General features: G+C 41.8%; 1 long non-coding RNA gene across 1 annotated transcript; it reads left to right on the top strand.

The window, feature by feature from the left end:
• Positions 1-1,627: 1,627 nt before the first annotated feature.
• Positions 1,628-10,675, top strand: LOC125388959 (uncharacterized). The gene is made up of 3 exons (XR_007228366.3): positions 1,628-1,743; positions 4,374-4,531; positions 9,941-10,675. It is a non-coding gene; the product is annotated as an uncharacterized LOC125388959 (long non-coding RNA).
• Positions 10,676-16,042: the final 5,367 nt, after the last annotated feature.

Raw genomic sequence — 16,042 nt, 5'->3', positions numbered from 1 at the left:
TCAAATGTCTACTGTGTACAAGATAGTTATAAATAATTATATTTTATAAGTATGTATATTTTATAGTTTTCCCCATCTAATCTATTTTCTTCTCATTTCTCATTTCCTTGCTTGTATATAATTAAATGATCTATAATATTGTTTTTTGAATATTATACAACTTAATTTCCACAGTTAATAGTCTTAAGCCATATTCATATTCGTATGCTTGTATGGGAATGAATTCTTTTCTCTTATACATTAATCTACCTACCTATAATCTATGTAACTACCTACCTATTTACCTATCATCTATCTATCTATCTATCTATCTATCTATCTATCTATCTATCTTCTGTTTATCTATTATCATCCATCTCTCTTCATTCTATCATGTTATCATCTTTATACTAACAAGACAAATACATTGGTTTGGTTTCATTTTATTTTATTTCTCTCTCTTCATCTACCTTATTGGTATCTTTGGACAGTAGATCTTGCTACAACATCTGAGTTGCTACTAGCTCCTTTATTTCTCGATGTACCTATTTGGCTTTTATTTTCATTTTTAACAGCCCCTCTCTGGGTTGCAAATATGAGCACCTGTTTATCTAAGAAAAATTTTATTGCGCACTCACACTTAAAAGACATTTTAATCAGCTATAAAAAAATCTAGATGCAAAGTACTTCTCCATATAATTAAGAGTCTGTTGAATTCAGTATTGCTGTTAGGACATCTGGTTTCTTATTGATTGCTATTCCCCTGTGGAATTTCTTTCTAACTCTTAGAAATATTTAGACTTTGCCTTTTTCCTGATATCAGTCTCACTACAATACTTCACTTCTTCTATTTTTCTTTCCCCATCTTTCACACTTTTTCTTTCTGGTGATGGAGTCCAGGACCTCATGTCTGCTAGACAACTCCCTACCACAGGCTTATAGCTCACTCTTTTGTTTGTTTTGTTTTGTTTTTGAGACAGGGCCTCGTGTAGCCTAGACTGGCCTCAAGTTCATCATAGCCTTTAAATTCCTAACCCTCCTGCTTTGCCCTCTCAGGTTCTGAGATCACAGGTGTGTAGCATTATGCACAGTTCTTTCTATTTTGAGACAGGGTCTCACTAAGTTGCCCAGGCAGGCTTTGAACTTGTCATTCTCCTAGATAAATTTCCCAAGGACTGAGGCTACCGGCATGAGCCATGTGGCCCAGCTTTGTGAACTGTCTATTCACAAACTTGGCACAACTGCTTCACAAGTTCCAATCAGCACTTGCTCTGTCGAGAAGCCACTTTACCCAAGGAAAGACTGTCCTTGTGTGACACCACCCTGTCTGGAGTGATGTCTACACTGTGTGTTGCTGTCCTAGGAGTCTGAGTAAGGAGCAGTGAATGGGTGGATGGCAGGTGTCAGCCAGCCAGTCCTGTCCTTTCATCGCTGTCACCCCACGGCAATGGTGGCGTGGCAGACCTCTGTCCACCTCTGTCCCCTGTGCTGAAGCTCTCTGCCTCTATCGGTTGCTTACCTGCCACTGACAAAACACCTGCAGAGGTGAGATAAGAAAGAATTCTGTTTTAGAAGATTTAGTCCTTTGCCCGGCCCCACCCACACATTTGAATACACTGTCCTGCAGACAGGAGCGTGTGGTGGAAGAGCTCTTCACTTCACGACTGGTCAGGAAACAGAAGGCACTGGACCGGATTGTTCCCTGCTCCCCATTCTGTTTTACCTGGGCCCCCAGATGCCGGGATAGTATTGCCCATCATCAAGGTAGGTCTTTTTTCCCCGGTTAAATCTTCTGGAAACACCTTCACAGACACCCAGAGAATTAGGACTCCATCTCCTAGGTGACCTTACATACATTAAAGCTGCAATGAAGACTTGCTGTCACATTCCAATGGATCCATTCAAAGCCAGACAGTCAAGAGGTAAGGGTGGTATTTCAAGGCCTTCCTCGACCTGTCCTTTTTGTGGACTCTGCCTTCCAGTCGTCTTCCGAGGGCCCACTCTCCCTTCTCTAAACAGACTTCTCTCTCCCCGGGGAGTTCTTACACTTTGTTATGTGTTCGGTAATGTTTTAGATGTATGCTTGTATCTGCTCCCGCGGCTTTTCTAGGGTAGATCTTTGGAAGGAGGCCAACAGTCCATGGTAGTCCACCACTTGACAGAGCTAGGAGGAGGTTCAAATTCTCTCTCTCTCTCTCTCTCTCTCTCTCTCTCTCTCTCTCTCTCTCTCTCTCTGAGTCTGTCTGTCTGTCTGTCTCTCTCTCTCTCTGTGTGTGTGTGAGTCTGTCTCTCTTTGTGTGTGTATGTGTATGTGTGTGTGTATCTGTCTGTCTACTCTGTGTCTGTCTGTCTGTCTCTCTGTCTCTCTGTGTGTCTGTCTGTCTTTCTCTTTTTGTGTGTGTGTGAGAGAGGGAGTGTGCATAGGCCAGAGATGAATGTCAAAGCTGGCCCTTATTTATTATCTACCTTATATTTTAGAACATGGCCTGTCATTGATTTGACTAGAATGGTTTACCAATGAACTCCAGAGATCCACCTGTCCCCCACTCCCATCCAGTGTTGGTAATATAAGTACACACCTAGGCACCTGAATTCCTATATGAATTCTGGGAATCAAACGCAGGTATGCATGCTTTCAGGTACTTTAGTAACTGAGACGTCTCCCCAGGCCCCAAGACAAGCTTGTGTTTCTTTAAGACAGAGCCTCACTCTGTAGCCCAGGTTAACTTCAAAACTCCTGATTTCCTGCCTCAGCTTCCTAAGTAAGTACTGGAATTACACGCATGAACCAGTACACACACTTGTAAACACCTCCTCATACTCCTCAGACCACAGGATTAGCACACCTCTGCACTCGCCTCTCTTCACGGTATGGGAGGACCATACCCAGGGAAACCTGATCTGGGACCAGGAATACTGTTTAAAGACTAATATATATATACATACCTGTGTTACATAACGTTACATAGCCCTTTATTTTCTCCTCAAATTAAACCAAATCTAAATCTTCTTTTAGATGACTCAGATGCCCTGAGAAGGATTTAATAATAGCTCTTAATGATTCGTTTGCATATCTTCTGAAGTCGTTCGCCTTTGAAGAGTGTTGGGTGTGAAACTTTGGCTCCCAGGGATCATGGTGAAGCTCTGTGCAGTGACTGCTTGGTGAGACGGTTCTAATAGTAGTTAATAACTGCGTTTCTCTACACCCTGCCAAAGCAGTCGGGTGTTACAAAACCACTTTAGAATACAGCAATAAACAGATGAGTAGCTAAAGACTTTAATTAAGTGTCTTAAAATAAAGCACTGTTTCGTTCTCTTTTCTAAACCCGGTGTCTACAAGCCGTATAAACTAGTTCTTGAACTAACTGCTTGGGTGGATCTCAGAGATTATAATTTGTATCAGTGTATTGTTACACAGAAAGGGCCGAAATTCTTAAAGTATTTAGTACCCTGTTTCAATCCGACGCCAAATCCTTTCCTACAACCTACATGACAGAGCCAAGAGTGACAGAACCTGCCTGCCTGAGCCTGGCTGTGTGGCCACAAGAAAGTTCCTTCTCGGTGCCTGCCTTAGTGTCCTCCTGTGTTCAGTGAATTTGCTGGAACAGCTCCTGAGCTCTTCCATGCTGTGGAATTCTATAGCATCTATAAGTACACAAAGTCTTCCCTACTTTATGAGTTGTTAGTTACTAGCCTTTTATTGATGTTAACGAGTTCTGCATTCCCCAAATTTCAAACATAAAGGAAAGACGAAATTGAAGACTGATTGTTTATGTACCCACTTCTTCCATGATATCACCAATTTATTCCTGTGTCCTTCCTGTCCATCCCTCCATTCCCTTGCCCCTCCTTTATCCAATAGCATTTTGATATATTTCAAAGTAAGTCGCAGATACTAGTATCACTTACATGGAGGACCTGAAGCTCAATGATGGCTTAGTGCTTTGTTTTTAAAATAAAGCAACATACTGGGAAATATACTAATCCTATGTGACAGCTGTGTACACTGGTACAAGCTAAATTCCAATCATGACTTTTTAAAAAAAATGTTGCAATCATCCTTAGAATGTCCCCTTATGCCCCTCTAGTCAATTCCTTCTTCTCCCATCCTACCTCACATATGCGAAAATAGAAAATGCTCTCTTTGTGGCTGACTTTCAGTCAACGTGCTTCTGGTTCTTGGGGCTAGGGAGGCTAAGACTGCCTGTTTCTCATTCACCTCAGGATCAGAAGTAAACTCATGTTAAGTCTCTCTCTCTCTCTCTCTCTCTCTCTCTCTCTCTCTCTCTCTCTCTCTCTCCAATAGTGCTACCGTACATATTGGGGAAACAAGGCACATTAGGCGAGCATACCACTACTAAAGTACATCCCACAATCCCAAATTTCATTTTTAGGATCACCATGCTGTGAAAAATTTGGGGAGATTTTACTTCCTGATCCTTCATTTCAAATCCTGCCAGTCACAGAGATGCTCAGATAATGTTGCATTTCATAGATCTCAGCAGCACAGTTCAACACTCTGCTTCGAAAAACCAGAGTCTGGAGAGCTCAGGTGAGCCTTAGTAGCAAGTCTTTCTCTGCCCTGCCTGCTCTTGAATAATGACACTGAGACTCCTTATTAATTTTGAAAACTTGGCGTAAGCTTATTTCTAATTAGCTTTTATAACTTAAAATAAATTTCTATTAATTTATTTTCTACCTTGTGGCTTTATTACCTCATCTCCAAAGTGTTCATCCTGCCTGCTTTGTGTCTCCTGGCACCTCCCCTTCTTCTTTCCAGCCTCTTCTGTGCCTGGAAATCCTGCCCAGCTATTGGTCATTCAGCTTTTTATTAAACCAATCAGAGTGACACATCTTTTCAGTGTACAAAAAGATTATTCCATAATAACCCTTAAACGGTATCCAGTGAGAATGCAGGTCTACTTAATATTGTTATGCTAATTTCTGCTCTCCTCTGCCATCCCCTGGTTTGAATAGCATTGTTAGCACACTCACACACATGTGTTATGTGCACACACACACACATACATACACACACACACACACACACACACATATATATATATATATGCATAAACATGTATAGATATGGGCTGGAAATGTGGATCAATAGTTAAGACTGAGATTGTTCTTGAAGAGGACCCAAGTTCAATCCCCAGCACCCACATTGGGTGGCTCACAGCTCTCTGTAACTCCAGCTTCAGGGAGATCTAATGCCTCTGGTCTCCAAGGACATAAGTATCTTACTGCACATACATACCTACACACAGGCCCAATCATATACACATACTTAAAGATTTGTAAATCTTTAAAAGTATGTATAGGGAAGTATACATACATATATGTTCATCCTTATTATTATTTTTTTTGCTGTCCAACACATGAAGTCTTTTATATTTGGTGAGAACTCTCAACTTTTGACCACCTTTCCTGCAGAAGTTGAAAGTGCTGGGTAGAAATGAGTTTCTTTTCCAGGCTCCCTTGAAGCTAGGTCACCAAAATGATCCAGGCTCTCCTACTTTGATAGACCCAGGCAGGCTTTATCCCAAAAGAGAAATAATTGCTCTCATATAAGACACATAGCACCAGTGGTTTCCTCACCAGAATTAGTAATAAGTTGTTAGTCAAAGTCTCCTTCAAGGCTGATACCATTTTTGTAAGCTCATCAGTATCTAATTCCATAGCCAGAATCTTCTCTTACTCCTGAGTCAAACCCTAGGCAAGTACAACTAATAAAACTTGTTTTCTACTCTTACTGAACATGATAGGAATTCCATGCTAGAAGTTATACTACATAGTTTACATTCATGAATTCATTTATTCCTCACAATAACCCCACATACAAGACAGGTTTCACACATGCACTCCACAGGTCAGAGAATCACAGTCCAGTGAGGAAAGAAATCTGAGCTGGAGAAATGTGCTCCAAAACAAGTAAGAAAATAGCAAGGACAGGATTTGAACAAGGCTGTCCGGATAGGTCTAATGTTTTCTAAAATGCTTAGATTATTTTTATTTTATGTGCATTTGTTGTTTGGTTTATGTTTGTCTGTGCACCATATGTGTGCAGTGCCTCTGGAGGCCAGCAGAGGGAGCCAGATCCTCTGGAATGAATTTAAAATGATTGCTTGCCACTATGTGGCTGCTGGGAATCAAACCCAGATCCTCTGGAAAAGCAGCCAGTACCCTTAACCACTGAGCCATCTCTGCAGCTCCCTAAGTGTAAGCTCTTAAACATTATAAAGATTGCTTTTTCTCAGTTCCTTTCCTGAGTACACAATTAACTGTAGACATATTCAAACACTACAGAAAAGTAGAAGAAAGAAAATACAAATAAATTTTATCTATTGCTTTTTGAAGACTATAGTCTGCAGCTGTACACACTACTTAGTTTCAAAATTCAAATTAAACAAATTAAAGATTCACTATTTTGGTTACTCAAATCATATTTCAAGAGTTCAGAAAACACAAGTGCCTCCTGGCTGCTGCTTTTCATGGCACAGGAAGAGAACATTTCTATCATTGTAGGGTGTTCTAGAAGTCAGTCTGCTGGCCTTTACTACAACACCATGGACATATATAAACACATACATGTATTTTTGTATACGTGGAACAACATTTCACATATTACATGTAAGACTATTATCTTTTATCTGCAGTGTATTTTTTTTCTCATTTTGACTTTTCTCCTGTCTTCTCTCTGATAAACCAAGTGTGTCCAACTCCTCTTCACAGTCATAAGTAGAAATAGAATGAAAAATAGAACCAAATTCTAAAGAAGAGCACCAAGAGGAATGACAGGAAGTGCTGCTCTCTCATTGAGAGGAATCTAATGGCGAGGGCTTGAAGAAATGGCTCAGAGGGCACATGGTGCCTTTGCAGAGGACCTGACTTGGTGACTCACAAAGGCCCACAACTCCAGGGAATCTGACACTCTCTTCTGGCCTCCATGGGCACACACACACACACACACACACACACACACACACACACACACACACCAAAATAAATAAATCAAATGGCAATTTGGCAACCTTGGTAGTTTTCACCCAGATCTTATTCTAGCACAAGATCCAGCAGACAAGTGTCCACAGTCCAGCACTTTGTCTTTGCACGAGACGACCTTTGGAAGTTTTGCCAAGTGTAATAGTGACATGTGATTAGCTTTCTGGAAAAGCATTAAGATTTATCCCCAAGGAGACAAAGGTGTAAAAAGTGGTACAATTTGGGAGATTTATTGAGAATTTGTTTCTATGAATCTCTGACAAACTAATCCTGCCATGACTTTACTTCACGTAAAAGACATTTTTCAATCCTGAAATTAATAAAATTCAATTCCTTACTGAAAAACAAGTGAAAATACAATGACAAATCTAATTGGTCTATTGAATACAAACATGAAATTTTGGGCAAAATTGTTGACATTTACATAAGTTAAAACTCAAAACAGTGACTTTATTATTTCATTGCCAAGGCCAGATAAGGCAATTTTGTCTCTTATTTCAAAACTTGCATTAATATCATTTTAAAATATTACTTTTCTTTTGTTGGGGGATTTTTGATATTCTTAAATTGAAGAAAGACATATAAGAGATTTTAATTTTTATAACAAATTTTAAACAAATTTATAAGGCTGAGAGACATCTGTGCTTATAAAATGTTTTATGTTATGTTTCATATTGTTAATATTTAAACTTAAAATAACAAACTAAAAATTAGGGTCAGAGCCATAAGCACCAAAATCTAACTAGAAACGAAAGTGTTCATTTCTTGTGATGCAGAAAACCTAAGAGAGCTTGGAACAGCACCCAAGCCTATGAATCTCGGTCTTTTGGAGGTTGTACAGGGATAGTCTGGGACCACCTGTATGTCAGATGTTTAAACTGAGATTCACAATGTAGGCAAAACTGCAGTTGTAAAATAACAACAGGAAAATTCTGTAACGGTAGGATCACTATAACATGAAAAACTATATTAAAATGTAAAAGCCTTAAAAATATTAACTAATGGTTTAAAAATGTATTTCCTTGTTTGAGGTCTATTCAGGCTTTAAAATGTATGTTTAGCCTCCTTGTCTTTGCTAACTTTGTTGGGTTTAAGCTATTTGGATAAACTGAGTCATAAATTCTTGTATTGATACTAAGAGGTTTGGACCTCCTCTTCTGGGGAAAGAATGTTCTTTCTATGTCAATTACTCCGGGGTAATTAGAGATTCAGTGGACTTGTTAGGAAACAGAACGCTCACGCGGAAGCCGGATGAAAACTTACCCAGCTGGTCTCCTTGGTTAACAACCTTGCTTCCAGCTCTAACAGGGCCCTGAGGATCTTGCTTCCTCTTATCAACAAACTTGATGGCCTTTGTTTGAGAATGGGTCAATACTGTTCGACTGATGGCATTGAGGTCCGAGTATCATCCCCTTGAGCCCCTGGACAGACAGGACCCATGATTGAGTCCTGTCATCAGTACTTGTGAAGGGGGAAAGATGTACAGCCCAGGGCAGCTTTCCCAGGGCAACTTGGTACACACATGCCAAGATGGGTTCTATAGATCAGCAGGAAGGTAGACCTGAGTCTCAGTTTGCCCTTGGGCAATGCTAGCTCTTAGACTCCCTCCTGTTTCCAATGCACACTGGGACTTTTTCCTTGCCTTCCAAGAGACAGCATTAACAGCTGGGTACAAACTTGTTCTGTGTTTACCCTCGGAATGACTAATTCAGTTTCTTTATTAGCTTTATTCAAGATCATTACAGAGTATGGAGTTCTAGTCTTGTGAAAGCTTCTAACTTACTATAGACTATTAGGAAATACAAGTTAGTCAGTCACCCTTAAAGTACTGATATAATTAATTACAGGAATAAGCCTTATTTAGGTCCCTGTATATGTTTTAAAAGTCAAACTTAAAACAAGTAATGGGAAACAAAGTTTGTCTAATCAGACATACCTAGGCAGCCTTCATACTTCAGAAATCTTGCCATTTAAAATAATGATTAAAAAGCTTATGTTAGACAGAGACTCCAAGATCCTAGCAGTAACCCAAGGTCTCCAGAGAAGTTCATGGGACACCATGATGTCTCCACTTGGATTACGAAGATGCTGACCACTGGGTGAGGTGCCCGAGTGCAACACCTGCTGCCAGGACCTGGTCCAGACTGTGGACAAACAGCAGGACTTGGAGAACTGATTGCATCACTTTTGTCTAGACAAAAGAAAGTTGGTCTTTTCCATGTCCCCTTTCCATAGGAAAAAAAATCCACCTTATGGGCCTGGCTGAGACAGTAAGACTGCTGTTCTGGATATTTCTGCCTCCAGTGCTATGGAGACCTGGGTATGACTAACTGTACATGGACTCTGGTCCCTGTCATTTAATAGATTTGGAAATTATTTAGTCTGTTCTCAAATATACTTTATTTATCCTTCTAGGATCTCTGATAGTATTGATGTCTAGGGCAGTTATAAAGTCAGTTTAGCAGCAAAAGGTATCCAGATCTTTCCACAAAGCTACAGCCAGCTTGTTAGCTAATTAAAAAATGTTTTAAGGCCTGAGGATATAAAAGTTCATAAGCTTTGAGAGTCTAAAAGAAGTGACTTAAGATGCAAATACAGGTTAAAATATGGAAAATGTTTCTAATTTCTTCCCCCGCTATGGTATAGTTCTAATAAGCTAATAGAACAATGATTATTTACTGTTTGGGTCACAAGCTCAAGATTTTAGATTTATTCGAGTTGCCATTTAAATATAAACTAAAAGGTGTTTCTCACTGGGTCAAAGCCATCTCTGTCCAAACCACACATGATTCTCTGGACAGCAGGAAAATATGCATACTTCTAACCAAACTCTGTAGTTTTTGCTGGGACTCAAAGGTATGAGTCTATTCTTTCTGTGTACAGATGTCCATTATCTGCTCTTTTTCTACAATATGGATTTTTCTTTAAGTACATAAATTTTAACTTCTGTTTTTAGTTTAAATTTATCTCAGTAGGCTTCCACTTGACTGGCAGACGCATCTAAGCATGAGTGGCAGACTACAGCCTGCTCTGATTGGCGGTGAGCCCTGAACTTCCTGAAAGCTGATGTGGACCAGTTCAGTTGACATGAATGCTCCCTCTCCTTTCAACGAAGTCTGATGAGTGCCCCATTGCCTAAATTGCCTCCCTACCTTTGGCTAGCCTTTCAACCTGCTTGGTCCTGGATAACAACACCCCAATGTCAGCTGGAAGTAGTTGTGGAAAAGAACACATCGTCTCCTGCCCAAAATAGGTTGAAAGGCTAAGACAAGGAACTCCTTGGCATGGGGAACAAAATGACTACCTATAGTGCCTGTTAATATACTAGGTCCAAAGTTGTCAATTAATGGATTTATTAACTTAAGTAGTTCTTAGGTCCCAATAATATCTCCTTAAAACACTGGGCAAGCAGGACCCAAGATTGGGTCCTATCATCAGTACTTATGGAAGGGAAAATGTAGGAATCAGTCATAATAAGATAAATATGAGCAGATCACCCAAAAGAAGTTCTTTACTGCTGGGCGGTGGTGGTGTATGTCTTTAATCTCAGCACTCGGGAGGCAGAGGCAGGCGGATCTCTGGGAGTTGGAGGCCAGCCTGGTCTACAAGAGCTAGTTCCAGGACAGACACCAAAGCTACAGAGAAACCTTGTCTCAAAAGATGAAGGAGAAGAAGAAGACGGAGGAGGAGGAGAAGGAGGAGGAGGAGAAGGAGGAGGAGGAGGAGGAGGAGGAGGAGGAGAAGGAAGAGGAGGAGGAGGAGGAGGAAGAAGAGAAGAAGAAGAAGAAGAAGAAGAAGAAGAAGAAGAAGAAGAAGAAGAAGAAGAAGAAGAAGAAGAAGAAGTTCTTTACTTCCAATCATTATCACCTGCCAGTGTAGGACTCAGCCATGAATAGGTTTAATAGGGTAGTTTACCCTGAGCAATACCTGGTTGTAGGAAGAACCACAAACTGAGATTATCTGAGCACCAACCAAGAACAAACCATCCAAAGGAAATGCCTAATGTTGCAACCTCTGTAGATAGGATCACCTGCCAGCACACACTCACCAGGACACTCCTAGACAAATGTCAGCCAATTAGGGATTCTGGATCTCAGAAGCTCATCACCTCCACCTTTACTACTATAAAAACCCAACTCTAACTGAGCTCAGGACTCTCCATTTATTTGTTGGACATGTGGAGAGAATGAGTTTGCAAACTTGCTTAAAATAAAGGCTCTTTGCTTTTACATATGGGACTTGGTCTCCTTGTTGGTTTACGGGGGGGGGGGGACTTCGTGGATCTGTGATGCGGGAGAATTGTCTGTATTCTGACAATCATATTTTAATAAAATGCTGATTGGCCAGGCAGGCAGTATAGGTGGGAAGCCAGACAGGAAGTAGGGGTGGAGCAAAGAGACTGGGAGTATTCTGGGAAAACAGGAAAGCTCCCTCTGACACTCCTGCGCAGACCACCGAAGAGGCAACACGTAAGCTGTCCTGCTGGAAAAGGTATGGAGCCATGTGTTAACGTAGATAAGGATAATGGGGCAACATAAGCTACAAGAGCTAATAAGTAGCCTGACCTAATGGACCAATCAGCTTTATAACTTATAGAGATCTCTGTGTGGTTGATTTTCTCTGGGACTTGTCGGCTGTGGGTTACTGGGCAGGAACAGATACCCCAAATAGCCTGCACCTCAGGTTACAGATCTGTGCATAACAAAGGTTGGCATACAAAGAATGAGACTCTGGTGGGCACTATGGGTACAGATTATCTGCAGAACACCACTGTCATCTGAGTAAAAAGGGTGAGGAACCAAAGGAACCTGATTTTATGAGCCACTTGCAGCTGCTCTGTCCCCACTTGGCTTCATCTCTGAGACAAGTGCCTTGCTTTCCCTAGCATTTTCCTGGGACAGAGACTTAGTCTTTTCCTACATTGGTCACCTGACTCCCTTCTAGAGTTTGTTCTTTCCCATGGGGGTGATATTTCTTTCAGGGGTATCTTTAAAAATAAGATGAAGTCTATGGACTTTTTTTGAGAAAAAAAATATGTATTTCCACTTGCACCAAACTTTCTTTTCACCTTCAGGGGCCTTGGGAGCTGTCCCTTGCTCATATTACTGATAGCCGAAATTCAGACTAATATGGGACAGGCTTGATGCTCACTGTGCCTAGGTTTTCTCATTCACAGACTAGGAACACCATCCTTAACCACAGAGAATCAGGGCACATATTAGATAAGGTAGCGTTTGAACACTCTAGGCTAGAGTTTTTTAAATCAGTGGAAAGTTTGACTGATGGATCCATAACCACATTCCCTTCAAACAATTTTTTCAAAGTTTAAATTAATTTCCACTGTGTAAAGATGGAGAATGCTCACACTTTAGAAAACCGTCCCACGTTCCTAGAAACCCTGAGGTCCAGCAACAGTGGGCCATCTTGCCACATGGATGCAGGGGGCTAGGCTGGTGACACTGCCTTCTCCCTGGCTCCTTAGCCCACAGATCCTGTCATTCTGTGTGTGCTGTACCACCCGGGTCCTCGGTACCTGGCTGACTGCTGCTGCCCTCTTTCATCTGGTACCCCTTTCTGCATTCACTTCCCACTAGCCAGACCCATCTCTGGACCGGAGACTCCTGTGCTCTCAATGGATCCTCAGGGTTAGGAATAAAGTTTGGCAAGGACTGAGATGCTCTGTCCTCTGGGAGAACACCCTGCATCTCTCAAACTGTTAAAAGTCTCAGTTATGATCTGAGAACTGTTTTGCAATCTGGAAAAAAAATCCCCAAACCAACAAACTAATGTGGGAGTTGCTGTCACTGCACCTGCCAATGTTTCCAGCTTCTCTCTGTCCCCACTGCCAAGCCACTGCCACCTGCCCAGACCTTTGAACTAGCAAATACCATTAAAATACTGTCTGCTTCCTTATTCTTTTAGATCGTGTTAAATAAACCCTTGCACTTGAGAAGCAGTGGATGCTCAATTGCTCACTGCTCTTGGTGGTGGCTGTTTATGAGTTGGGGATCCATTGCGAATGCAGACAAATCATTGTGGGGAAGGTGGGAGAGCCAGTTAGGCTGAGTAACAGTGATGGGAGCAGGCGGAAGCAAAGTTGCTGTCACTGGCTCCTCCTTAGGGCAGAGACAGTGAGAGTCTTGGGAGTGTTGGCGAGGCAGGTACTCCTTAGTGTTTGTAACTTATGTAACCGATAGACCTGAGCAAGGTCCTGCTGTCTGTTGTGAAACCAGTGCTGAGTGGGGAATCATGAACTTGTAGTTTCAAAATTCAGCTTCTGGGAAGCCAATTCTGGATTTAACCACCACAGAGTAGACAGATCTCTGCGAGTGGAGCTGCCCTGGGAACACACACTTGGTTAGCAGGTTGACGGGGTTCCTGCCTTGTGCCCCTGCAAGTCTCTAAGCATTTTCTCCATTATATTCCGACACCACCTGGCCTTGATAAAACCTGAAGGTGTCCTGTTCTGTGGCAAATTCCTACAAACTCCACGTCTCTTTGGCATCATCGTGTTCTTAGCAACCTGCATAGTATGGTGGTGTCACTATGCTTCCTAGAGCCAGGGTTATGAGCCTATATAACAAATGGAAAGGTGGAATTCAAAGATAATAGGTGTATATGAAAATCTGCACAATGTAATAAATTGTAGGAGTGTTCAAAGCCATCACATTTAGGCAAGGAGTAGTTTGGGCAGAAATGAGGAACATTGCATGAACTGTTTGAGATCAAATATCATTGATGAAAGAGATCAATAAGAAGGATTGGATCAGTCCAGCATTGGGCAGGGTTTCTAGACTGGAATTTCCCATGCAAGCTGTTGTTGCTTTTGTCCAAAGTTGATTGGTTTTGTGTCTGGTAGAATTCTGATGATAGTTCTTGATAACAGGCATGTGGATATGAGACTCTTTTCTTCATAACCCGCTCATTTCTTTCTTTCTTTCTTTATTGCATTGGTTAGCACTTGACCAAAGATTCTACAGAGTCTAACAACTTTCCACTTGACAGCAGGGCCAGATACTTTTGCTGGAAATATACAACTTAGGTCTAATTGGCTCCCCGAGTCAGAACTTTCCCAGCTACTGTGGTAGTTTGAACGGAAATGACCTCTATAGGCTCATAGGGAGTGGCACTATTAGTAGGTGTGACCTTGTTGGAGGAAGTATGTCACTGGGGATGGACTTTGAGATTTCAGAAGTTTAAGCCAGGCCCAGTGACTCACTCTCTCTTCCTGCTGCCTTCCAATCCAGATGTAGAACTCTCAGCTCCTTCTCCAACACCATGTCTGCCTGCCTGCTACCATGCTTCCCACCATACTGACAATGGACTAAACTTCTGAACCCGTAAGCCAACTCCAATCAAATGTTTTTCTTTATAAGACTTACTGCGGTCATGGTGTCTCTTCACAGCAATAGAAGCCCGAAGACAGCTAAGTTGGGAGAACAACATGTTTAAGCTGGTCACATCTTATGTCCTTCACACTTAAAACCTACATGACTTTTCATTGGATTCAGGGAAGTGGGGAACCAACACTGTATATTTCCTTGGCTGACCTTGACTGATCAACTACCACTAGGCTGTCTTTGCTCCTCTCATAACCAAAATGGTCCCTCAACTGCCTCTCACAGCAGATTCCCCCTCCATAGGGCCTTGATTGTTCTCTGCCTGGACTGATTCTGTTTTCCCACTTCACTAGCTAACAGTGGTTCATCATTTAGGCTGTAGTTAAGGATCATCTGCCAGATCATAGCTCTTACCACTTCTTCTCATACGACAATATTGTTAACTCAGGCAGCGTGCTCCTGAATGGCGGAAAATGTTTATGTCTTCTCCCATGGAACATATAATGTAACCTGGCACATAGTAGGTGCTCAAACCGTAGTAATGATTGAAAGGCATTTCCCCACTGTGAGCTCATCCAGTGCTGTGACTCTAGGCCCCATCTTACAGTCAGTGACCCTCAAACACAAGCCATCATCTCCAATCTCGTAGCATTTAAAACAATACAAACTGGCCTTTGTGATCCCTGAAAGGGATATCATCATTCACCCAGTTTCCCGAGCCCCCAAACGGGGTTATTTCTTCTTGTATCTCTGTCGCTGGACCCATCAGCCACTTCTACATCTTCCTCCCAATCTCTCCTCCTCACCTGCTCCCTCACTTCTGCATTAGCTCAAACTTCCATGTCTCTAAAGCCTTGCTTCCAGTATCCTTTTATAGGGGGAGACACTCTGATTTGTGGGAGTCAATGAAGGCCACAGTCATGAAAACAAATAGCAGCTGCCTACTCAGAGGTCAGTACTGTAAGAGATCAGACCTCCAGGGCTTGCGTTTATAGAGACTCAAGGCAGGCACAGGGGGTGCTGGGGGGATAGAGTCTAATACCCTCCCTTTGCCAATGGCCACTCAGGGGTGTGGTTGATATGTGGTGTATCTCCTAGGTTCAAGTGTTAGAACTGTCCTCAGGGCAGCAGTATGAGATGGTGGGTCCTTTAAGAAGTGGGGTAGGATGGGGAAGAGGTTGTTGATGGTCCTACAAAGTAAGTTCTTTTGAGAATAAATTGATATAAAAGAGTAAGACATTCTGCTCACTGGTCTCTGTCTCCCTGTCTTGCTGAGTGACCCTCTCCTCTCACATGTCCCGCTATAGGGTAAACAGACATAAATCTCCACCAATACTAGCAGAAGTTGCAAGGTTCTTAGACTTATAATATTATGAATTAAAGAAACCTCTTTTTTTTTTTTAAAAAAAAAAGGAAGTACCCAACCTCAAGTAGTTTGTTATAGCAATGGAAAATGGATTAATGCACATAACAACTCATTTCCAAGGAATGGGAAGTAGTGATGCTGTGTGGTTGTCATATATAGGTTATTAAAGGTGACAGAGGGTCTCTTCTGAGCTCTGTTTGGAGCATCGTTGGTTCTCTGGGCTATTTTGAAGAAGTAGATTGAGCTAAAGTTGTTACAATGGAAGGATACAGTCACAGAGAAAATTGTCTGAGACTCCCCGAATTGCTCCAGCTCTGCACAGCGCAGGAACACATGTTTTGTGGATGAAGTA

This window comes from Myodes glareolus, chromosome 4, assembly GCF_982192425.1.
Source record: "Myodes glareolus chromosome 4, mMyoGla1.1, whole genome shotgun sequence".
Lineage (NCBI taxonomy): Eukaryota > Metazoa > Chordata > Mammalia > Rodentia > Cricetidae > Myodes > Myodes glareolus.
This window is presented reverse-complemented; position numbering and strand designations above follow the sequence as displayed.